Raw genomic sequence first — 25,687 nt, 5'->3', positions numbered from 1 at the left:
ATTACACAGAAGGAAGTAATTACAGGGGAAAAGTCATGGCCCCAGGGAAAAGTAGGAGTTAGAAAAGTTAGTCTGGATTTTGGCAGTGAGAGGCAAAGTTAACTCTGCCCTTCCCTGAGAACAGGAAGGAAGTGCATGTTAACTCTGGGAGACTGAGTGGGCTGATTTGAAAATTTGTATGAAAAGGAGAAAAAAGTAATGCTGACTTAACAAAATACATCTGAATGACTAAAAGTATGTGTGTAGAAAAACCTGTAAGTTTGGAGTCAGGAGATTTGGCCTCTCTCCCTTATTACCTTTGTGACCTGGCAATTCGTTTCTCTGGCCTCGGTTTCCCCTTCTGGAAAATGAAGAGATTGGGCTATCTGGCCTCTCAGGGCCTTCCCAATTCTAATTTATGATCCAAAAGGACCTTTATAAGGCATGCTAAATTTGGCTCCAAAGAAAGCAATTATTAAGTGCCTATAATGTACCAGACATATGTATGCATATTATGTGCCAGAAAAATGCCTCTTTCTCCTTTTTTTATGCAGGGGTGGAAGTGGGGATAGGTGAGATGGGGAAATGACTATGAGTGAGGAATGCCAGTTCACTGGATAGAACACTGATCTGGAATCAGGTCTGGGTTCAAATCCAACCTTAGACACTTATTAGCTGTGTGATCCTGGACAGGTCATTTAACTTCTGTTTACTTCAGTTTCCTCATCTATAAAATGAGTATAATAATCCCACATCTGTTGTAAGAATCAAATAAAATAATGTTTTTAAGATCCTTAGCACAATGTCTGGCACATAATAGGTGTTTTATAAATGTTATTATTATAAACCTTTCAGCTTCAGTTTCCCATCTGTAAAATGGGGGAAATAATAGCAACTGTCTCCCAGGGTTATTGTAAGAATCAAGCAAGATAATTAATAAGTATAAAGCACTTAGCACACTGCCTTGCACATTTATAAATGTTTCATTATCATCATCATATTATTATTGTTAACCTTTCAGCATCAGCTTCTCCATCTATGAAATGAGTATAAGAGCACCAATGTCCCAGGGCTGTTGTGAGAATCAAATGAAAAAATAAATTTAAAATGCTTAGCACAATGTCTGGCACATAGTAGGTGTTTTATAAACATTACAGTTATTATCAATATTAACCTTTCCATTTCAGTTTCCCCCTCTATAATATGGGAACAATAATAGCACCTGCCTCCAAAGTTGTGAGGATCAAATGAAGTAATATTTGTTAAGCACTTTGCAGGCTTTAAAGCTCAATGAGTTATCGAGATAAGATTCAGTTGATGTCTCTTTTCCCTCCCTGATGCTCTGTTTCAGAAGTAAATGGGAAATTTAAAGGGAGAATTTGCAGTGGGAATGGAGGGGGGGGATATATAATTTAAGACAAAAATAAAAGAAATCAATACATTTTAAAAGGGAGAAAAGAAGTAAAGTTTCACAGGTAAATGCAAATCTATCTGGTTACAAAATATCTTAGATTAGGACATTTCATATCCTTTCTTGGTCATGAATGGCATCGGCACAGGAACCAAGACTGAACGCCATTTATGGTTAATAGACAACTAGCCCCCAGGTGTTAGCTTTGGACAAAATGACTCATTCACTCCACTCAGAAAGTGGCAATGACTTCCCAGCATGGCAGCAATTCTTCATCCACACAAAGGGGTTCAGTGAGACACCACCCCCTCCCTAAGACTTAATGAAAATTCCCACATATTTGCACAGTATTTAATGGTGTGTGTTCCATTAGTTTAGGGCTTATAAATTTGAAATATGTTCAATGTCTAAAGTGCCCTCTCTTAAAGAACTTAGAATGGGCCATGCAAACGGCCTCTTGCCCCAGACCCGTGCAACATCCTTCCGAAGGAAGTATTAAAAGAATTACTTTTATCATAGTACAATAAAGAAATCCAGGATCAGACAGGATGAGTGGTTTGCCCATAGCCACACAACTGAAACCTGTTAAAGACCTTAGCTTAAAAAGGCTCATTGAATCCAGAGCCATTTCCAGTCATCCTGATTTATATCTGGCCTCTGGACCCAGATGGCTCTGGAAGGGAAAGTGAGGCAGGTAACCTTGCTTAAATCCAATTCACTTGCACCTCATGACCTCCCTGAGATCAAGGTCCTCTTCCAGAACAATTCCCTCCATAAAAAAGACAGCTAATTTCTAAGCCTCTGCTTGGTTAGGAAAGGAAAGAACAAACGCAAACCTTTCCATGATAAAGAACAGAATTTGAACCCTCATCTCAAGACTTTTTCAGGAAAGTCTCAGTCCCTGGTATGTGAAACCATGAATAAATGATGAATGAAAGAACGAAGACTGAATGAATAAACAAAGAAGCATTTATTGAGCTATAACTTTATACCAGGCACTATGTTGCATACTAGAGATACAAATACAAGAAACCAAGATGGCAAATGCATGCTGGTAAATGCAGAATGACAACACGCTTTTAAGCTTAATATGCAACAATCACATCTTTATCACTTTATTAAAGCTAGACTATCAAGAAAAGAATAAATCAAGCCCTGATTTGTACTGTTTGTTTTTTTGGGGGGTGTAAATGTTAACACCCCAAATTTAACAATCTATCAGAATTGGCTCCAGGACAATCTTAAAACATGTCCTCTAAGAGATTACATTCTAATGGCAAAAAGTGAATTGGGGGGAGCAGGAAGAAGTCGGATGGTTCCAACTCAGGGCAGGGAGATGGCCAGAAAGTATCTTGGTGGGTCTGGATCCTGGTGAGAGGAGAAAGCACACCAGAGAACAATTAGCAAGGGAGAACGATTAGAAAATCCATTTTTTAGAATTTAGTTTTTATTGTAAAAAGTCTGCACTTTGGAAGGATGAGGAACTAAGAAAGATATGAGGTCAACCCAGAAAAATGGAAATGTGCTAAAATTCCTAAGCATGTTGGGATTTTTACAACATAACCCCAGGCTAAGTCAACACTTTCCAGGACTGAGCCAAACCAACACCTTCTAGAAGTGCCGAAAGAATTAAAATTCATGAGTTTGCTAATCAATATTTACTTTTTTCCTTTTTTTAAAACGAGTAGGTGTCGATCTAGGTCCTTCTGTGTGTGCTCAGAGTTGAAAATGCTAACAATATGGGCTGTTTCTGCACAAAGTAATGATTGTGGAGGCTGAGGGCCACGGGCCTTCTTTGCTTGCCCTGCACAAAGCCTGCTGTTTTTAATTGGCAGCTGCAGTGGGTGTTTATAGAGCCTGCCACTGTTTGCATCTAGGTTCAGATTCACAGTTATCTCAAAAGCCAGGCTTAAAAAATAAACCACTTTCCCGATTCCGTCTACCCCCACGATGTCTCTCATTGGAGTTTGTGGCGGTCCTCAGCTAAGCCATTTTGTCCTAAACTGGGGAGAAAAAAGCTCTTTTGTGGCCTGCCGACAGCTGCCTCATCTTCAGGTCTGAGGAGGGAAAGGACCGAGCCGTCCACCAGCATCGTCCATTCTCAAAAGCAATGCTTCCGAGCTAAGGGACTGAGCGTATCATGTCCACGATATTTACAAGAACAGAAATGAAAAGCTCACCAAAAGAGGCAGCTCGGAAGGGCAATGGCTAGAGCCCAGGGCTCCGATCAGAAGGTTTGATTTTGAATCTTGCCTCAGACACTTAGCTGTGTGACCCTGACCCTGAATTTAACCATTCTGTGCCTCAGTTTCCACATCTATAACATGGAGATAGTAATAGGACTTACCTTCCAGAGTTGCCTTGAGTTAACACATGTAAAACTCTTTATAAACGTTAAAGAACTATATAAATATTAGTGGTGATGATGATGATAATGATGAAACTGATTCACTGAACAACCAATAATGGTGTTAGAATATAGATAATGGAAAGTTCCTGATATGTAACAATTAAATTAAGAACATCAATTCATTAATTCCCAGGAACTGATGCAGAGAGAAATAGCACAAGTGTCTGTTTAATACAGGCAAAGGTTATCAATCAATCAATCAACATTTCTTAAGTGCTTACTGTATACCAAGCTCTAAATATTTTTTAATTTAATTAATATGTAAAATTAAGGGGAAAAAAACAAGGTTCTAATGCATAGCCACAGCTAGATGGCATAGCAAATAAAGCAGTGGACTTGAAAAAGACCTGAATTCAAATCCTGCCTCTGATGCTTATTAGCTGTATGACTTAAGGCAAGTGACTAACTTTCAGAATTTTAGCTTCCTCATCTATTAAATGGGGATTACTTTTGTTTCACCAAGTGATCAAATGATAATATTATGGTCAACCAATATTTATTAAGCACTCACTAAATGCCAGGCACCCTTGCTAGGAGCTGGAGAGACAAAGACAAGGTATAGATGATACATGGAAAGCCCTTTGCAAATTGTAACTGCTAGCTATGGCTATTTCTACCAAATAAGATTCACCAAAGCTTTTTTCATGGCAAAGAACTGAGAACAAAGTGGGCCCATCAATTGGGAAGTAGCTGGACATGAAAGTAATAGAATATAATTGTTCAGTAAGAAATGAAGACTGAATGGTTAGAGCACTAGCCCTGAAGTCAGGAGGACCTGAGTTCAAATCTGACCTCAGACACTTAACACTTTGTAGCTGTTTGACCCTGGGCAAGTCACTTAACCCCAACTGCCTCAGCAAAAAAAAAAAAAAAAAGAAAGCAAGAAAGACAGAAAAAGAAAAGAAATGATGACTGAAGAAGTCAGAGAAATATGATTAAACACTCAGGAACTAATGCACGAAAAAAGAGCAGAATAATAATCAGCCAGTAAAGATTTAATAAATGCTTATTATGTGCCAGGTACTAAGAGATAAGGGAAATAGATAGAGACAAAAGGCAGTTCCCTGTTCTCAAGAACCTTATACTCTAACAGGGGAGAAGATATGCAAACAAATATATACTAAAGAACGCTATATACAGGATAAAAAGGAAATAATCAAAAGAATGGCGGCATTGGACTTCCTGTAAAAGGTGGGGTTTTAGCTGGAACTCAAAGGCAGCCAGACCTGCTGCTGACCTCCCTGGATGTGAGGAGGGAGACCCTTCCAGACATGGAGCACAATCAGGGAGAATGTAATGTAAATGGAAGGTAATTAGGGGGGAAGAACTCTTGCAGAGGTGGGACTTGGGGGACACTCAAGAGAAAGGAACATCTCCTCATCTTCAAAGTGAAGGGAGTAGATTCAAGGACCTTTGAGATCCGCATTGGATCTAAATTGATGATCCTATGATCTGAGTTCAGATCATGTGATTTTAGGCAAATCACCTAACTCCTCTAAGACTCCGTTTCCTTAACTGTAAAAAAGAAAAGCTCAGATGTCTGTGATCCCTTCTGGCTCTAAAACCAGGCTGCTGTGTGACCACTTTGGGTTTTAAGCAGAAACAAGGGGGTCTAGTGACCCAAAGTGGGGAAGGAGAGGAAGGGGGAAGGGCATGGAGGATAGGTCCTTTAAATGTGAGATCCTGGCATTCTGGGTAAGGGAGAACACCGCTGGCAATCTGTACCAAGGGAGGAAGCACCCACTTCAATAGGACCGCAGAGCCATCAACGTATTCTCCCAGTCCTGAAATCTTCCTGTAAAGGAAGAAGGCAGGACTTGAGATCCTTGAGTGTCATTACTTAGAATACCATAATTAGCTGAAGAGGCTCTAGACCCTGAGTCAATCCTTACATCTCCCTAGGGTGACCTTCAGCGCTTTTATTTCCACCTGCTGCAGACTGGTATGGGGTCAGCTTCCCACAGCTTCATTGTCACTATCCTACTGGGTCACCCATTACCATCTTTCCAACAGAGAGGCAGAAAACTGCCTCTAACAAAGGATGACGAAGGGCGAGGAGAGGTCCAGCAGATGTTTTTGCTACTAGAGATTCCAGATGTCAACTTCTCTGGCCAAGAGGAGAAATCAAAAGAACCCAAAAAAAACCAGTTTCACCACAGATGCCTTGGGACTCAGGGAAGGGGAATGTGGGCTCCCAGCCCTGGCCTGTCCACATCTGGAAAAGTGGGTTAAGGCTTGAAGACAGAAGGACATTGAGAAGCTGGAGAACATCTAAAGAGGCGGGTGAATAGGGACTGATTGAGGAGTTAGGGATGTTTGATCTCAAAAAGGGAATATTTGGAGCACTGGGTGATAATAATTGTCTTCGATCATTCTAACGGCTGGCAGAGGGATTAGATTTAGAAGAGAATTACAGATTTAGAGCAGACCTTCAAAGCTCAATCCAGCTAAAATCAGAAAGACTCGCCTAAGCAAAGAGACATATTTTGGCCACAAAACACACTGAACTATTCCCTGAGGTGTGACAGGATTGTGATTTGCCATCAGTGAAGGGAATGCTGATAGTCGCCATTTTTAAATCTCTTTAAAAGATCGAAAAGGGGAAGGAGAAAGGGCAAAAAATAGCATCTCTTGAAAAAAAAATCTCTTGTTTTAATACAACAGCAATATCAGCAAGAAATGAATAGGGCAGAAAAGTTTTAGTATTTTTCTATGAAGTTTCTAGGTTATTTGAACTAGAGAAAAACCACCTGGATTAATCAATCCAAACGAACCCACTTTTTACATTGTCAGTAGTGTGTATTTTCTGTCATTTCAGTTGAGTCTGACTCTTCCCAGTCCATTTGGGGTTTTCTTGGCAATAAAATGGGGTATTTTGCCCTTTTCTTCTCCAGATAACTTGACAGATAAGGAAACTGATGCAAACAGGATTAAGTGACTGGCTCAGGGCCATACAGCTAATAAGTGCTGAGGCTGGATTCTGGGAAGTGAGTCTTCCTGATTATAGGCCTGACACCCTATATACTGCGCCCCTGTAGAGAGGGATAGCCATCAGATTTTCAGAGGACACAGGGCTAATTCATGCTAGAATTGACAGGATGAAAATTCCAAGTGGTCTTGACAAATTGGAACCCTGAGCCAAAACCAACAGGATGGAACAGGAACAAACTTAAGAATTTGATCTTAAGTGCTGCTGTAGGCAAATCCAGGACAGGAGAAAGAAACCTGACTTTGCAGTGGTTCTCATGAAAAAAAATCTGAAGGTTTTCATTAACTACAACCTTAATACGAGCCAAGAGGGTGATGGGATGGCTAAATTAAGCTACTGCATCGTCGGCTGCCTCGATAGCATGGTGTCCAGATGGCAAAAAGCAATAACTCTAACTGGCCCATGGGTCAGAATCATCTGGAGAGCAGGCACATCCCCACCTCACGCTGTTAACTGAGTCCATGAAACTGGCTTTAGGTGACAGCATCATGGGGGCAGTTGGTTTCATAGCAACAGGGTTATAAATGGAAGAGATGGATAGGTTCTTGAACAAACAAGGTTAGGCCCACAAAAGCTTTAAATCAGCTTCTATAATGATGATGAGGCAGGGTTGCTTGGACACCAGGATGGAGCAGAGGAGTGGATTCTTGACATGCATTATGTGGGGAGGGGATGAGAAGAGAGAGATTCAGAGGGCTTTAAAAAGACAAAAACAAAACAGTGACATCTTGGAAAGGAGATGGGAAGAAGGGCTCATTCCTCTTCAAGAATCTCCTTTTTTTTTTCCCTGAGGCAATTGGGGTTAAGTGACTTGCCCAGGGTCACACAGCCAAGAAGTGTTGTCTGAGGCCAGATTTGAACTTAGGTCCTCCTGACTTCGGGGCTGGTCCTCTATCCACTGCTCCACTCAGCTGCCCCTAGAATCTCCTTCTTAAGTTATCACTTTCTTGGCTTCCTTCTAGTCTCAATTAAAATCTCACTTTCTATAAGAAGAATCTCTTATTTGCCTTAATCTTAGCTCCTTCCCTCTGAAATGAGCTCCAATCTATCCTAAATCTATCTTGTTTGTGCATCTTGGTTACGTGGGGATCTACTCATCAGATTGTGAGTTCCTAAAGAGCCAGGATTGGTTTTTTCACTTTCTTTATATCTCCAGTTTTTAGTAAAGTGTTTAGCACATAGTAGGTGCTTAATGGATGTTTATTGACTTCGATTGAGAGGAAAAAAAGACAACAAAACCTTATATGCAGGTGCAAAAATGAAGAATTAAGCTGTCCTGCAGGGTGCACATGGGCCAAGATGACATGACTAGATTTGAAGGAGCAAACTCCCAGATCACATTTCTCAAAAGTCCAGAATAGGGGTAACACATGAGACCGTGACTATGAAACCATGAGAACAAATTAGAAAATATTAAACAACCCCCCTTTTCTTTCTTCATTTGTCTTCTAGAAGTAGGTTAGGGAAAGTAATTAATTTTATTCTTCTTAAAAAGTCCTGCCTTCAAGGAGCATACATTCTACCCGGAATGAATAAATGAATGAATCATGAATGAATGAAAAAGCATTTGCAGCAAGAGTTGGGAGGTACGTGGTTTAATCAGCATGGGGAACATCTTGTTAAAGAGATGATTCCGTCCAATAATGAATGGCTTTGGGAAAGATGCTGCACTGGAAAGCACGTCAGCCTCCACAATCCACCTGCATCATCCCGACAATTCACTGAAACTCCAGGGAGGGCGGCCAGGAGGGAGTCTGGCTGGCACAGACATTGAATTCCACATGGACTGAATTACAGGGGCAGTGTCGGGTTTCCTGCTGAGATTGCATGTTGGATGGGACCAAGATGCTGACGGAGGATGTGGCCAACTTCAGCTTCACCATAGGCAGGCTGAGGGCAGAAGAGTAGAGGCTTCGCAATAATGACTAAAATTTCTGGGCCAAATCTAAGATTTCATCACCACTGAGAGCTCCCAGTGAGATTTCCTCTCTCAATTGAGGTTGGTCCCTTCTCTCCTACTTATAATCTTAGAGAGTTGCTTGGGACACAGAGGAGTTAAGTAACTAATACAACCAGACTGTGTCAGAGGTAGGATTTTAATCCAGGCCAGTTCTCTTTCCACTAGGGTCAAGCTGTTCTCCCCGGAAAGTACCACATTGTAATGCACCCAAAGGACCCATGTGCATATTCCATGTCTGATGCCTAATGCTGAGGGTTACTTGGGGTGAGGACTTAACTTGCTTCCAAGATCTCGGCTGCCTCATCTAGCTCTGGATTTACAGTATATTCTAAGACAGAGACAGAAAGAGAAAGAGAAAGAGAAATTGAAAGAGAAAGAGAAAGAGGGAAAAAAAGGCAGAGAGAGAGCCACAAACACAGAGTAAAAGTGAGACAAAGGAGAAGAGGAGGAGTAGAAAAAAAGGAAAGAAAGGAAGCAAGGAAGAAGCGCGAAGGAAAGAAGGAAGGAAGGAAGGAAGGAAGGAAGGAAGGAAGGAAGGAAGAAAGAAAGGAAGGAAGGAAGAAAAAAGAAAGAAAGAGAAGGAGAGAAGGAAAGGAGGGAAAGAAGGAAGGAAGGGAGAGAAGGAAGGAAGGAAGGAAGGAAGGAAGGAAGGAAGGAAGAAAGAAAGAAAGAAAGAAAGAAAGAAAGAAAGAAAGAAAGAAAGAAAGAAAGAAAGAAAGAAAGAAAGAAAAAGAAAAAAGAAAAAAGAAAGAAAGAAAGAAAAGAAGGAAGAAAGAAAGGAAGGAAGGAAGAAAAAAGAAAGAAAGAGAAGGAGAGAAGGAAAGGAGGGAAAGAAGGAAGGAAGGGAGAGAAGGAAGGAAGGAAAAGAGAGAAGAAAAAGAAAGAAAGAAAAAGAAAACAAGCAAGCAAGAAAGAGATGAATGAATATTTACCTGTAAAATGAACTAGAGAAAGAGATGGCAAACCACTTTCATGTCTGCCAAGAAAACCCCAAATGGGAATTGGACATGACTGAATTCACAACCCAACAATAAAAATCTACATATTGACATTTACTAAAGCTCTATCTCTATTTATACTGGGAAGTATTGCTTGCCTTTTTAATCAATCCCGGCATCATGAAGAATAAGTCTCAGGAATAAATAGAATAATTAACATCTGAGAGTATTAGGATCCTTGAAATCATTGCCACTTCCTTTTAGCAGGCAAACATTATTGATTTTTAATTAGCCTGGGCTTCTCTTTGCAGGCCCTAGAAAACTCTCCCAGCTGTTCTGAGAGTAAACAAGGAAGGCATCTTCCACAGCAACAGGACAATGTGGCTGGGCCAGTACCCAGCCTTTAGATGGATGATGGTAGAAGGAGTTTAGAACAAAGTTTTATTTAAGTTAGGATAAAGAGGAAATAAAGTCATAAAGCCAGATCAGCTTATTTTCAACTCCATGTGAAACACAAATAAAAAGGAACCCAGACCTAAAAACTGTGGCAGAAGGCCCAATCTTGTGAGAGCCTCCTGAGTTTCTAATTGGAATTCTAAACTAACTCTAGGTTATACACTTGAGTAACAACAAGAAATGGCAAATGAAGGCAATCACCATTGTCCTTGGTAGTTACAGTAGAATGTAGGACTACATATAAGAATATAAGGACTCACAGGAATCAACTCTGAGTAAAGACTACTCCTTCCAACCACTGCCACTACTCCCACCATCATCAGACAAGAGCAATTGATAAGAATATTTAGGGTTTTTAAACTTTGTATATTTCATTTTTTCCAATTACATGTAAACACAATTATTAACATTTTTTCCCTGAGGCAATTGGGGTTAAGTGACTTGCTCAGAGTCACACAGCTAGGAAGTCCTAAGTGTCTGAAGTCACATTTGAACGCAGGTCCTTCTGACTTCAGGGCTAGTGCTCTATCCACTGAGCCACCTAACTGCCCCCAACATTTTTTTTTAATAAAGAAAATCTGCGTTCCAAATTCTCTAGAGGGAGAGATTTTTAGAACATATTATGATTCTGCTTCTCCTTAAATAAATCATCATCTCCATTAAATAGAACCAAGTATGGACTCCAAATCATGGAGGAAGCCGACATCACATTAATTAGCTAAATGGCTCTGCTGAAAAACACATTAAACACCTCCTTTATCTTGTGAAATCTTTCTCCAATGTTACCAAAAGGCCATTTGGACCGAGTAAATGTAAAACTTCCAATATATGCCAAAGGAAGATAAGAGACCAAAGGTTTTGAGCTTGAAGCTCATATGGATGCAGACCAACGGATGAAAGCAATACCCCAATCAATCTCCTCTAGGCAAGACACCTCGAGGAAAAAAAAAAAAACTATTAAAAAGAGAGAGCTGATTATACTGAGATGTGTTATAATTATGAAATCAAAACTAAATGAGAAGATTATGTCTAAGACAATTCACACCTATGCAATTCCAATTTTAACGTACATAGTTACATATGTAACATAAGGGCCTATAACAGACTTAGAAAGAATATTCACAGAAATCTACACAATATTAGTTAGCAAAACATAAGGTCTAGCACTCCAAGGCAACTATGGAAACAAATATTTCCTTGCCAAAAGAAAGACTTTGACAAAATTCTTAAGAGCACATGATAAATAGGCTATCGAGCTACATAAACACCTTTGGAACAAGCAGATTTTACTTTGATAAGTAATAAAAAGGCTGATACCATGCTTGTACTATTGGAATTATCTGATGTAACTGAAATAGGTTTATCTCCAGGTGAAACCTATGAAATAACTAAACTCCATGCACAAAATCCAAGGCCTTCCCCAGATAACATCTTATGAACTCAGCAAGCAACACATGAACAGAGGAGGATCCTCTGTCACACAAATTTGCTTATAGAAGCACAGGGATCTATAAAGGTAATTCAAGACCAGGTCATCATCGCCAAAATTAAAGGAGGCTTATACTTAAATGATGGATCTAGATTATGCAAAGAGAGAGTGGAAATGATACAATATCACCATAAGCCATAAGAAATTTAGCATCTCCTGAATACTCAATAAAACATGGCCTGGTGGCTAGAATTACATATCAGAGATTTGCTATTTTTCATGGAATAACCTACTCCATGGGATAGACCTCCTATTATCCTGGAGAACTTGGCCAGTAAATTACCAGAACAGGTCCATATGCTCTTAGATATGCTAATGTGTTGGTAAAGTTTTGCTAAATTGTTTTCCTCTCTTTTTTGTTAAGGGCATAGGACAAACATATACATACATGTAACATGTATACATGTTACATGGAAATAAAGGTCAAATAAAATGAGTTTTAAAAGAATTTCGCTGTTTAAAATGTGACCTTGTAGAAGCCCAGAAGAGTTTTTATTTAGTTTTTCAATATCATTTCAATTTCCAGTTAAAAAACAATGATTGAGATGCCAGAAGCTCCCAAGCTTGGGAGTTTCCAAGATGATCAACATTTCAGTACTTGGACGGTTCTGTCAGGGTCTCCCTTCCACTGATGCAAGACATTCTGTGTAATCCTTGACCATAATGTCTTATAGATAATCCTCTATCAGAGGGATCATGGAGCAACATGGAGGCATTCCTCTGGCTAGGTAGCCTGACAGACTGCATTGAAATTCAGCCTCAGACACTTTCTAGCTCTAAGATCCTAAACTAATCACTTAACTTGTTTGCCTTAGTTTCCTTATCTGAAAAAATGGGAGTAATAATAGCATATTATTAATAATAATATAATCATAATACCTCCCAGAACTGTGAACATCAAATAAGAGAATAACTATAAAGCCCTCAGAACAGGGCTTGCCACATACTAAGCGCTATATAAATGTTAGCTATTAACAACTATATTTCAAAATGTCCCTGGAATTACTTTGGCTTAGTTGGGCTTAAGCTTCCAGAATCATTTTTAATCAGTTTTGAGTTGTGATTTTGCTGATAATCTTCTGTAATGTTTTACAAATGAGCTCAGCCTTTGAATCAGTGTTGGATGTCATGTTTCTATACTGGGCAAGGCCGTCTTGTGTGCTAGTGGGCCATCGTTTCTAAGCTCTTTCGGTCTTCTCCTTGTAGTGAATGTTTTATGGATGTAGCTTTCATGTCTGAGGCTCTTAGGTACAACAGGCCGGAAAAATCTTCCCCTGGCAAGGAGAGAGGGCATAAAAGTAGCAAAGGAAAGTTTCTTTGAAATATAGGAGGGGGACAAAGAATTCACAATGGCACTCTTGGAAAAGAGATACTTGGGATGAGCAGCCTTAAAGACCAGTCTAGAGTTAGCAGACACTTACAGTCTTAGGAAGTGGGACTCCCAGCCGTTCCTGGGAAGCTCCAGCAATGACCCTGGCCCTTCACAGACCTGGCTCCTCCCGTAACCCAGCATAGCTCCCCGGCTTCAGTATCCCAAGCCATTTCTCAATCACTAGACAGCTTGCTCAGTGCCATTGGGTACTATCTCTGCCCGCTGTAGAGGGAAGGTGCCCAAATCCCCCTCTCCAAGCGTCACACCTCTAGGATTCAGGGCCAAACTAATTAGTGAGACTATTCTGCCACCATTTCTACTCCCAACCTCTGACCTCACAAAGGCCTTCCCAGGGAACGGGAAACCCACTGTCTGAGACTGCAAGCCCTTTCTGTATCCCCTATCAGTAAGAAGCATCTTCTGAGCCTGGAGGAGTCTCCTACAATCCCTACTACCAGGGAGACCAAACCTGGTGAGCTCAGGAGCTCTGAGTCACAGTGGAATAAGCCATTTCACATTAAGTTTTTTTTCGTTCAATCCTTCCAGTCATGTCGTTTTCTGGAAACCCCTTTGGGGTTTTCTTGGTTGGTTATTTCCTAACCCAGATCATTTAACAGATGAGGAAACAGACACAAACAAGGGTGAGTGACTTGGCCAGGATCATACAGCTAGTAGGAGTCTGAGGCCAGATTTGAATTAGGAAGATGAGTCTCCCAGACTCGAGGAATGACAAGAATAAAATGGGGAGAAGGAAAAAAAAGGAAGAAGAAAAGAACAATGATAAAAAGATGGGAGAAAAAGAAGAGCGTATTGGGAAAAAGAGAAGAAAAGGAGGAACATTCTCTGTCCTAGCTCAAATTTCTCTACGACATAATATGTTAAGGGACAATATCAGCAAAAATGTACAATGATCAAGTATGAAAGACTTGGTTCTTCAAAAGTGGTTCAGTGATCCAAAGCAATCCCAATAGACTTTGGACAGAAAACACTATCTGCATCCAGAAAAAGAATTAAGGAGATTGAATGTAAATCAACACATGCTAGGTTCATTTCTTTTTCCTGGTTTTTTTCTCCCCTATGTTTTTTCCCTTTTGCTCTGATCCTTCTCTCCCAACATGACTCATAAAGCAATATACATTACAAATAAATTTTTTTAAAAGGAGACAGACAATATCTCTACTTTATCCATTTCCCAATGTCAACTGTTGTCCTGAATAGGTTGGGTCAGTGCTACTGTGATATGGAATCTTCTCACCTGCTCATTCAGAGTTTGATTTTGACCATCGATCTAACTAAATCCATGAACACCTGATTCAGAAATTATTCCCACATTTGTCACCAGTCACTCCCATACAGAATCCTGCTCATAGGAGTTGCATAATAACCACTGGACCAAAGATAGACGTGTGATGTCATCCGGTGTTTCCTCATCTAGCCCCATCTGATTCTCTTCCTGAATTAAGTATCCATGATCTACCAGAACAAGGCTTTTGAGCCATTTTCAAGCCTTTGACCTTTTCCAAATCTTGGTCTTGATCCATTTTCCCAGCATATTTTTTTACCATCCTTCACACTGATAACATTAAGGGCCAAGACTTTACCTGGCACATAATAAACACTTAAAAATAAATGTTCACTCACTCACTGAACTTTTGATGCTTCGTACAACTCTCTAAGATCACAAGGAACAGTGTTTAGAACTTTTTGTAATTGACCTTCTGATTGCATTGACATAGGAAACCCAGGGACCCGAATGGTTCATCCAAAGAGAGATTTCCAACAAGACAATGGGAAATATGGTACTAAGAGTTCTGGGAACAGGTTGGGAGTTGAGTTAGAGATTCCAAAGACATCTGCAAAGAGCATATAATGGTAGCCATGGAAATAGTGTTTTTTCCCTAGGAAGAGAGAACAGACAGAAAAGAGAGCTAGAAGAGAAACTTCAGGAACACTCACACTTAGAAGTGGAGGAGGAGGATCCAGAAAAGTAAAAAAGAAGCAATCTGGGAAGTAGGTGGAAGACCACAAGAACAACAAGATAAAAGAGGCCAAAAGTGGAGGTGGTTTATAGCAGGAAGGGATGGAGCACCATGTCGAAGGATCCCAAAAGGAGGAGGTCAGCCAAAAAGCCACTGGATTTGGCAATAAGGTAACCTTGAAGGGAGTTGCCTGGGGAGAATGGTGGGGACAGATGCCAGACTGCTGAAGGGCAAAATAGATTTTTATGTTAACCTAAGCAAAATGAAAATAGGAAGGTAATGTTGCTGCCTCTGATATCAAATAACACACTCTAAAGTACAAATAATTTTTAAATCATCTGGTGTTCTTGAATGATATCCATCACCTCTTCTCTGTTCCTGTCTCTCTCTAGCTCTGTGTCTCTTTCTGTCTCTTTCTCTGTCTGTGTTTCTTTCTCTCTGTGTCTCTGTGTCTTTCTGTTTCTCTCTCTCTCTCTCTCTCTCTCTCTTCTCTTTGTGTTTGTCTCTCAGTCTGTCTGTCATTCTTTCTCTGTGTCTTTCTCTTTTTCTCTAGGTCTCTATCTCTCTCTGTGGCTTTCTATTTGTGTCTCTTACTCTCTTTCTATTTCTTTGTGGGTCTTCCTATCTCTGTTTCTCTCTGTGTGTCTGTCTCTATCTCTTTCTATTTCTCTGTGTGTGTCTCTCTGTGGGTCTCTCTGTCTCGTTCTCTCTGTCTCTGTCTGTCTCTGTTTCTCTCTCTCTTTTTCTTTCTGTCTCTGTTCTCTCTCTCTCTCTCTCTCTCTCTGTTCTCTCTCTCTCTCTCTCTCTCTCTCTCTCTCTCTCTCTCTCTCTCTCTCTCTCTGGCTCTTGGCTCTGTAACAACTACCTGTGTGTCTCTGAGTGATCCCTTCCCTTCTCTGGGCCTTAGTTTCTCCATCTACAAAATGAAAAGTCTGGACAAGGTGGTCCCTAAGATCACACTGCATCCTAAACCTGATTCTAAGACTTGCTCTTACTAAGAAGCAGTTTAGGATAGCAGACAGAACACTTCACCTGGCATCAGGAAGACCTGAGTTCCAATCTAACCTCAAGCATTCTCTAGTTGTGTGACCCTGAGCAATTTCTATCATCCCTTAGTTTTAGCCCCTTAATAACAGCCCCTGCACCTACCTCACAGAATTGTTGTGAAGATCAAATTAAATAATATATGCAAAGCATTAGGCAGATGTCAGCTCATAATTATTTTTACTCACATCACTGGAAAACATCTGCATCAGGATTTGCACCCAGGTCTCTCCTGATTTCAACTCCACTGCTCTTTCCATTAACCCACAGTGTCTCTCAGAAGTAGAGATGGCTGCTCTGGGCTTCCTCCTACTCCTCAGTCCCACAGACCACCAAAGACCACAGCCCTATTAGGGATCTTCTAAGAGCCTCCAGAGCACAGGGCAGACCAACATTAGCCAGGACGGATGTCTCCCAGGACAAGCCCCCATCATGTAGTCCCACTTTATCTATCTCGTCAAGCAGAACCACATGACAGGAGACTGCAATGCAGCATTTGTGTCCTGCAGTCATAAGCCCTGGGAACTCAGAAAGAAAATGATTCAAGTTTCTCTCCTGGGCAAATGGGTGGATGATCTTTGTCCAAAGCACGGTTCCCAAGTGGGCTCAGAGTGGGCTGAAAGCTTGCCCCCTACCCCAGCAGGCAGGTGGGTGGCTCCTCATTTTGTTTCTTGCTCAGGCTGGAGGAACACCCTACCTCTGTGCAAGGCAGATGGGTAATGCACCCGTGCATCCAGGGGTTCCACTTCCCTGGGTCAGCCCCAGTCCCGGCTGCTATATTTGTTTAAATCAATACCAAAAAGATCAAGCTGATTTCCTTCCCCCAAAAAACTTGCCCCCTTCCCAGAGTTGAAAAACATGAAACACTCATCATTCCCCAAAAGAAGAGATCTCCCTCAGCCAGCAGTCCCCAGTTAGCCGTTCCCATGGCAACCAGAGAAGCTGCTGGCTATTTAAAGGTGTCTCCTTTTGAATCACGACCCTTATTAGACATCGATATTTATAATGTGGGAATTCATCTTAAAACCTACCGACTTCTCGTCTCTTTTTTAATCATCATTTTCAAGGGGAGGCAATTTTCCAAACCAGCAACTCAAAGTATTATATAGACTGAAAAGCACTTTCATGGGCCTGAGCCAATCTAACAAGTTGGGCTTCTTCTCAGTTTTTCGGGTTTTGCCGTTGTCATCTAACTTTCCTGCATGAAGAATTTACTAGGGAAAGAATCAAGAAAGGTTCCAGACCTGGACACTTGCCAGGAAAGGTCTGAGTGACCATCTTGGCTCAGTCGCTCTCTACCTGTCTTAGTCATCAGCACTTTCCCAAGAGGCAGCTGAACTACTCCGTCCGCTTCCGTTTCTTCCTCCATAAAATACAGAGGATAAAATAAAGCTCCTACTTTCCACAATTGTTGGGAGGATTTGGGGAGAGAGGGGAGGCTAGATGGCCCAGTGGATAGAGTGCTAGATCTAGAGTCCAGAAGCCCTAAGTTCAAATCCAGCCCTAGGCACTTATTAGCTGTGTGACCTTGAACTTGAGCTATGTGACATTCTATCCCATTTACCTCAGTTTCCTCAATTATAAAATGGGGAGGGGATAATAATAGCACTTGTTAATGAGGATTGTTATGGGGATAAAATGAAATAATATTTGTAAAGCACTTTGCAAACTTTAAAGTACAATATAAATGGTAGTTATTATTATTGTTGTTATTATTATACGCTCACCCCTACTCTACCTTTCTTGAGTCATTGGGCGGTATTCCCCTTTGTTGCTGTTCAGTATTTTCAGTCATGTTTGACCCACTGCGGGTTTTTTTGGCAGAGATATCAGACTGGTTTGCCATTTTCTTCTCCAGTTCATTTGACAGAGGAGGAAACTGAAGCAAACAGGGTCACACAGCTAGCAAGTGGCTAAGGTTGGATTTGAACTCAGGGAAAATGAGTCTTCCTGACTCTAGGCCCAGTGCTCTGTGCACGGAGGTGCTGCCTGTTCCCCCTGCCCTCCTCTAGGACCCTGCAATTTAACTCATGCTCACCTTTTTCTCCTCCTCCCACACACCCCTCCAAGTTCAGAAATCTCCCATCTCTCTGCACTTTGGCACTGGCCCAGAGAGCTCCCCTTCACCTCAAAGAATCGCCCTTTTCCTTGGAGAGAAGGAAGCTGTGCCCTCCCTCCCTATACAAAGTAAATACAGAGCTGATAGAGAGGGAGGGCACAGCTTATACACACACTCACATAATTAGATATATATGTGTCTATAGAAATGCACACACAATCACATGTATGTGTGTGTACGTATGCACATAAATCAAATTCTATATGTGTGGATCTAGATTCACATGATCATATATATATATAAATATGCACACACACATATAATCAAATGTATAGAGAGAGATGCAAATAATCACATGTATATAACTATACATATATACACATAATATATATACACACACACAATCACATGTATATAACTATGCATATATACACATAATTAAATTTATTTATTTATATATGCACACAATCACATGTATATAATCATGCATGTATACACATAAATGTATATATGTATAAATACACAATCATATGTATATAACTGCATATATACACATAATTAAATGTATATTATATATATATATATACACACACACACACACACACACACACAATCACATGTATATATGTATATACACACATACACACACTTGTCCCCAGTTAAAAGGAAGGGTCCTTGAGAATAAGGATTGTTTTATTCTTTGCATTTGTATCCCCAGCACTTAGCATAGGACTTGGCATACAGTAGGCATTCAGTAAATGCTTTTGGAATGGCCTGGGGCAAGATCATTTAGTGTACTTAAACCTCAGTTTCCTTCTCTGAAAAATGAGATGATTGTAATAGGTGATTCTTGCAGTTCTAGATCTATGATTAATCAGGGAGCATTCATTAAGCCCCTATTGAATACCAGGAGCTGCTGGCAGACACAAAATAAAAGCTTGAATTCCTGCCCTCAAGGAGTTTGAGATAATGTATCCATGTTGAAGAATGTATACAATATGTGCCCAATAAATGCACAGTGGTGGCTGTGGCACTTGTAGTTGGGAGTAAGGGCATGGGGAAGGTCTAATAGAAAAAGCGGTGTTTGAGAGTTGTGGAGGACACCAGAGGGCAGAAAGGAAGGGGCAGAACATTCCAGACAGAATCACAATTGTGATGGATGATTCTTTACTGCAAATATTCCATTTTCCCCCCAAAGCTAAATGAATTTTGGGCTCAACTGGGAAGAGTTTCTGTGAGAGACACCTGCCTCCCAAACTCTAGAAACTTGTCCAGAAGTTCTCCCGGGACACCCCTTGGCTCACCTGCGCCCATCAATCATCGGACTCGGAGAACAAGAGCCCCGCGCTGGCCAGAATCACGTGTAATTAATGCTAAAGCGTCATTTGTTGCCCAGATGGACTAGCTAGCTAGCTCACGTTTCTTCCAAGTCTACAGCCTGTGTCCTCACTTTCCTGGATGGCTTGAAAATTCATTCCCCTTGTCACTAGTAAAGAATATAGATTGATTCACTTCCACCCATTAGTTCTCTTGGGGGGGACCATTAGTTCTCTTTGGCGGGGAACCATTAGTTCTCTTTGGGGGGGAAACCCAATAACCTCATAGAAGGGTCATCAAAGCATGGGTTCCACAGGGAATCGGTTTTTGACATGCGGCAGATGCTGGAGCCTTATGACTGGCAAAAGAGGTATTAAGATGCCAGCTGGTACCTTCCTACTGGGGCACAAAGCCATTTGAATCTTCATTCATGATCTTCCAGAACAAGAGAACTCTCATTAATTATTAGGGGAACTGGGGCCCGGAGTGAGGAGACATTTCCAAATCCGCTGTCCCACATGGTCAGATACTGCCATCATCACTGCTCTTCCCTGATGGAAAAGTCACGGCTGTCCTTAGTAAATGTTTTCTCCATCTGCATTTAGGGATGCAAACTGGGGACTAATAGAGTCCTTGGTGAAAAAGAAAATCACAGCGTCCAGTGGACACATTGATTTGGGAAGATCTGATGTCTGTGGGTTTGAGGCAATTTGGGCTGCTTACTGTCCAGAGTCAGAAAGGAAAGTAAGAAGTAATTATCTTTAGAGAGTCACAACTAACTCCAGATTACCTCTGGGAAACTTGGGGACCAGCATTGACTAATAGTTGCAAAAAACAAAAAACAAAAAACCCTGCTCTAGGCTCTCCATAGATTACAATCAAAAATCTGTTAAAGGAACCAAGACTGAACATACCCTGTTCCTACAACACTCTCAAGCATCAAATTCTCCTTCACGTGTACTTCAAATCAATTAACTATCAAGTTTGGTCCCTAAAAATAGGGATACTAAACAAGTCTGTAAGCTACCCCAAGCAAACAGAAATACATTAAAATGTAATTTTATATATTTAAAAATAAATGTAATTTATGTGTAATATAAAAAACAAAAACAATAAAATATAGGTAACCTTATATTACAACCTTACTTAAATCTAAGTCAAAGGGCAGCTAGGTGGTGCAGTGGATAGAACACCAGCCCTGAAGTCAGGAGGACCTGAATTCAAATGTGATCTCAGACACTTAACACTTCCTGACTGTGTGACCCTGGGCAAGTCACTTAACCCCAATTGCCTCAGGGGGAAAAATCTAAGTCAAAATGTGACCTGCAAGGACCTGCAAAAAAGTTCAACAATATTTTTTTAAAAATTAGAGTAAGTTATTACTCAAAATAACCAATGTGTCATTTTAAACCCAAGAATAACTTTGGTTCTCTTTATGATAGAACCGAGCAAAAATATTCCTGTTCATGAGAGATGAATTTTCTTCTCACACTTGATTTGTCCTTGGAATCTGCTGCCCATAGGTACAGTGACCACTTTAAAAATTTAGAACCAAATAAAGAGTTTTTAAAAATCAAATCTGAAAACCTAGCCTTAGAGGCTGTGCTGATTTTTCAAAGCAATCCAGAATTCAAGAAAAAGAATACATATTTTTAATGAGGTTTAATGAAAAGAATGTCCTTTGTTAGCTCTTGTGTCTACACTTTGGGTTCAGGAAACATGGTCACTGAAGATAGGGCAAAAATTGCCTTTTTGTTTGGCATTCTCTGGAGTGGGAATGAGTATGTGCGTTACGCTTGTTCTAAAAATTAAACAAACTTGATTCTAAATTCCCCTCCCCCCCAAAAGAAAAAGCTAGAGTACACTCTTCAAGGAGGCCTTCTTGGTATTAAATTAGTAAAGGCAACATGGAAAGGCTGATCTCAAGTAAGGAAGCCTGAGGGTTACTAGCTGAGTGACCCTGGGCTTGTCCCTTAACCTCTAAATGCAGTTAGTGGAATAGTGGATAGAGCACTGGGCCTAGTGTGAAGACTTGAGTTCAAATACAGCCTCAGACCTCTGGGCAAATCATTTAACCACTCTGTCTTAGTCTATAAAATGGCGATTATAACAGCCCCTATCCCTGTCCCCCTTCCTTAGTGTTGTTTGGGGGTTCAAAAGAGACAATATTTGTTTTTAAAAAGGAGGGAGGGGGGCTTAATACTGTGCCTGACACATAGTAGGTGCTATATAAATATTTCTTTTCTTCCCTTCCCTTCTGTCAGCCTCAGATTCTTCATCTGTAAATGGGAGGAATAATAGCATCCTATTTCCCATGGTTGTAAGGAGAATAAAATATTTGTAAAGCAATAAATAAAACTGTAAAGCAAATATCTATGAAATATTTTAAAGCAAATTAATAGATTTGTAAACATTAAAGCACTATATAAACCTTAGCTATTCATGAGCCTGAGTTTTCTCATCTGTAAAATAGGTATGCTACTTGGCTCCTAAAAATATGTGCAGTATTTACAAAATACTTATTATATGAACTATATTATTGTTAAAGTTTATTTAAAAAGTGACATTTATCAAAAGACCAAGGGATCTTTTCCTCTGATGCTAAAACATCTTCTTTGTGTGTCTTCAGAGTAGGGGCTGTCTTATTGTTCTATTTATATCTCCAGTGCTAGCTCAATATTTTGCACACAGCAAGTGCATAATAAATACTTTTTGCATTCATTCATTCATGAATAATGACATTATATTAACAGTATTCTAGTGAGTAAGAGATAGCAGAGTGAGGGACTGAAAAAGCCAAAATCTGGATTCTAGTCCTATTTCTGACTGTCGGGACTTGGAAAAGTCATTTAACCCTCAAGGTTCTAGGTCACAGATACCAAATACAGAACCCAAAAGAGATTAAAATATAACTTGGAAATATTTAACAATACAAATAAAAATATGATAAAACATGAGATAATACTTATATAAAACCAGCAGGGATCCTTACATACAGTTCAGTGTCCCCATTTCTACTTAAGTCCAGCTTTTGGAAACTCTCTAAGATTTTCACTTGCAAAGAAGGTGCCAGCCTGCACAAGTGAAGAGAGCTTCCTCACCTAGGCTTACACTATCCTGATTTAGCTCCAGATCCCAATTCTATATTATCACCGGAGAAAGAGCTATATCAAGAAACTCCACTTTGACAAGTATAGTAGCCCCAGAAGGATTTCCAGTTGTATTATTCTAGAGAGTCCTTAGGAGGAGGAATAGAAAAATAAAAATGAATATCAGATCCAAGGTCTTAAAGGTTATATTAAAAAAATTCTCTAAATCATTACTAATAATAATACTAGTAATAGAAATGCAAATTAAAGCAACTTGTGGTAAAGCATCTCATACTCATTAGATTAACCAAAGAAATGACCAAAAAGAAAGTAGCAAATAGTGGCAGAGATAGGGAGCACCATGGGTGGAGCTGGGAAATGATATAACCATCCTGCAAAGCAGTTTTGGACTGTGACCAAAAATATCCCTCAATTGGCCCAGCCATACCTTATTTGGTCCATATCCCAAAGGTATCAAAGAAAGAAGAAAAGGACCCATTTGTACAAAATATTGGTACTAGTCTTTTTTCAGTGGCAAAAGACTGGAAACAGTCCAACCACTGAGGAAAGGATGAGCAAATTATACCAATGGATATAGTGAAATGCTATTGTGCCATAAGAAATGATAAAAAGACATAGTTTTATGGGCTAAGTCTTGATGGAAGTCACCAAAGAAAATATTAAAATACTAGAAATTATGTTAGATATATTAGATATCGGAAATTCATGAAGATTGATTCTTGAGTTTGTTTATGGGACGACTTCTGGAGTGACCAGAAATCTGATAGATTTGTTGGTGAATTGTTGGGAAGCAACAATCTGTTTCATGATTTGGTACCATCCATCCATTCTATTTATTAGAGAACAATAAGTCACCGTGTGATAGTCATGGCATCATGGTGCTTCCGGATGGAAAGGGATAATAACCCAGATAAGATTCCTATTCACTAATTCCATAAACTCATCCAAGATGACTGAAGATTCATTGTTCAGAACAAGAGCTTCTAGCAATCTATGCGTCCAAAATGACTGGCAACCGAGTGACAGAGATCTGAGATGAAACTGCTGGCGTTCTGAGCTACTGAAAATAAATGTACCACCAACAGCAATATGGAGCTGTCCCGGCCGGCACGGACCACCCACTGTGACGAAGGAAGTCATACGCTCCAAGATGTCCCAGGAGGTTTATCCACAGGTTCCCTGTGCTGCAGAGGCTGCCCTCCCACCCAGAGGCAGCCAGGATGCCATCAAGTGCATCGTGGTGGTCTCTGCTCAGCTTCCATTCTTGGAAGAGCTAGTTCCCAGCCTTGTGAGGGAATTTTTTTACAGAACAGTGATTCCAAAAAAGATGGAGAAAAGAAGCTCCTATCATGTGTGAACTCATACCAAAGGCAAAGCTCCCAAGGTCATCTGAGTGCAAGACTCAAATCCTTCTCATGTGCTGGATCCTGTATGTCTTCATATAGGCTCAGCTCTCATTATTGATCCTAAAGACCACTTCACTAAGGATCACAAGACCACAGAGTCAGAAACATAGTGTATACTTCTAAACCCCCTCATTTTACAATTGAGGGAACTGAGGCCCATAGAGATTTAGTAGATTGACAAAGGTCATCTTTACAAGGTAGAGCTTTTTTTTTTCACCAAGAATCCTCTCTTTTATTAATGAATTCAGAAATCCAGTCCTAAATCACAAATTTCTTAAGGGTCTATTATATATGAGACACCAGGGACAAAAATATTTTACTTCCCCCCCAAAAATTACTTCTACTAGGAGAAAATCACAAAATATAAGAAGAGAAGTAGTGATAGAAACAGGATATGAATCCAGCCTCAGACACTTAGTAGTGAGATTCTTCTGAACCTTGTTTGCCTTAATTTTCCCAACCTGTAAAATGAGCTGGAGAAGACAATGGACTTCAGTATCTCTGCCAAGAAAATCCCAAATGGGATCAGAAAGAGTTGGATAGGAATGAAATGACTGGACATCTATTTTAAGGGTATTTATTAAGCATCTATTGTGGGGAAAGATCCATTTTAGATGCTAGGAATATAAAGAAAAGGAACTTTAGAGGAAGAAAAAAATACTCATAATTAATTGTCAGTGAACATAAACTGCCCCACAGGTGTTAGAGAAGGGTTAATTAATTCAGGCGGTAACTAAAGTGCTAACAAGCCCCAGAAATACAGACTTTGATGGCAAATCTGGCCACCCAATAGGAGAACCTATGTGCTATCTAAACAACCTTCTTGGGGGGAACTAGCCCCTCTAGGCCGGCGGCCCCATGGGAATCCCCAAAGGAGCAACATTGCAGAGAGCAGAAGAGAAAGAGCTTCCAATGCGACTCTGAACCATAAAAATACAGACCTCAGAACACCAGGAGGTTGAGTTGACACCTTCTTGAAAGATACCCTAACTCTCCGTCTGAAACTGCCACGAAATTGTGAATCCTCCTGCTGGTTCGTAGGTGGGTACAAGCCACTGAACCAGGCCTCAGGGAGGTTCTTAACCGAGCAGGAGCTCTAATGTTGTCATGGAGACAGAGACACCAACAGAACCTCCTCCTGGTGAGCCCCATTCCTAGGTGCTGGTTCCTGGTCCACTCATAGCGTCATGGGTATGAGGCTGAGCGGGGATGGAGGAAATGGAGGAGTTAAAAGCAGGTTTGAAGGTCTCCTGAGTCCTTCTGGAGATGACCTCTCCCGGCAGCCATCCACTCTCGGGAAAGGTTGGGTAGGAAAGGCAGTGGGGCCACTGGAGAACAACCAGTCTCAAAATTAGGAAGGCTCATCAAACCCACTTTGACCTTTTGGCTACACTGATCCTCAGCCAGCCATGGATTTTCTTCTCTGAGACTCTGGACAGCAGATGTTTAGTTACAAGATAAGAGTTTTTTCACCAAGAATCCTCATATCAATGAATCCAGAAAGCCAGTCTAAATATAAATTGCTTAAAGGTCTATAATATATGACACTAGGGATAAAAATATTTCCTACTTTCCCAAAACCTTACTTCTACTAGGAGAAAAACACAAATGTACCCAGAGAGGTATGATACCAGCAAGGATTGGGGGGGACAAAGGCCAGATCCAGATGCTCTAGGATAATTTATGAAGGACATACTTTTTGTAAGACCAAGAGAACCTTAAAGTACCTACTGAGTGAGCAGTTAATGGAGAGCAGGGTTTGTGATAT

The 25,687-nt window shown here is 40.5% G+C and overlaps 1 protein-coding gene across 3 annotated transcripts in view; it reads right to left on the bottom strand.

Annotated features, from left to right (window-relative positions):
- The window catches only part of SPECC1 (sperm antigen with calponin homology and coiled-coil domains 1), a 321,163-nt gene extending 295,984 nt beyond the window's left edge, over window positions 1-25,179 (bottom strand). The window contains exon 1 of one of the 3 annotated variants that reach the window (XM_031967836.1): window positions 24,861-25,179. The gene's annotated coding sequence lies outside the window, so the exon portion shown is untranslated. Of the gene's footprint in view, window positions 1-13,053; window positions 13,333-16,215; window positions 16,930-24,860 lie in introns of those variants that run through there. The other 2 variants (XM_031967838.1, XM_031967839.1) reach the window with 2 other exon arrangements.
- Between the last annotated feature and the right edge of the window lie 508 nt (window positions 25,180-25,687).

Source organism: Sarcophilus harrisii, chromosome 4, assembly GCF_902635505.1.
Source record: "Sarcophilus harrisii chromosome 4, mSarHar1.11, whole genome shotgun sequence".
Taxonomy (NCBI): Eukaryota; Metazoa; Chordata; class Mammalia; order Dasyuromorphia; family Dasyuridae; genus Sarcophilus; species Sarcophilus harrisii.
Note: the sequence above shows the minus strand (reverse complement) of the source record. Positions and strands in the feature narration are given on the sequence as shown.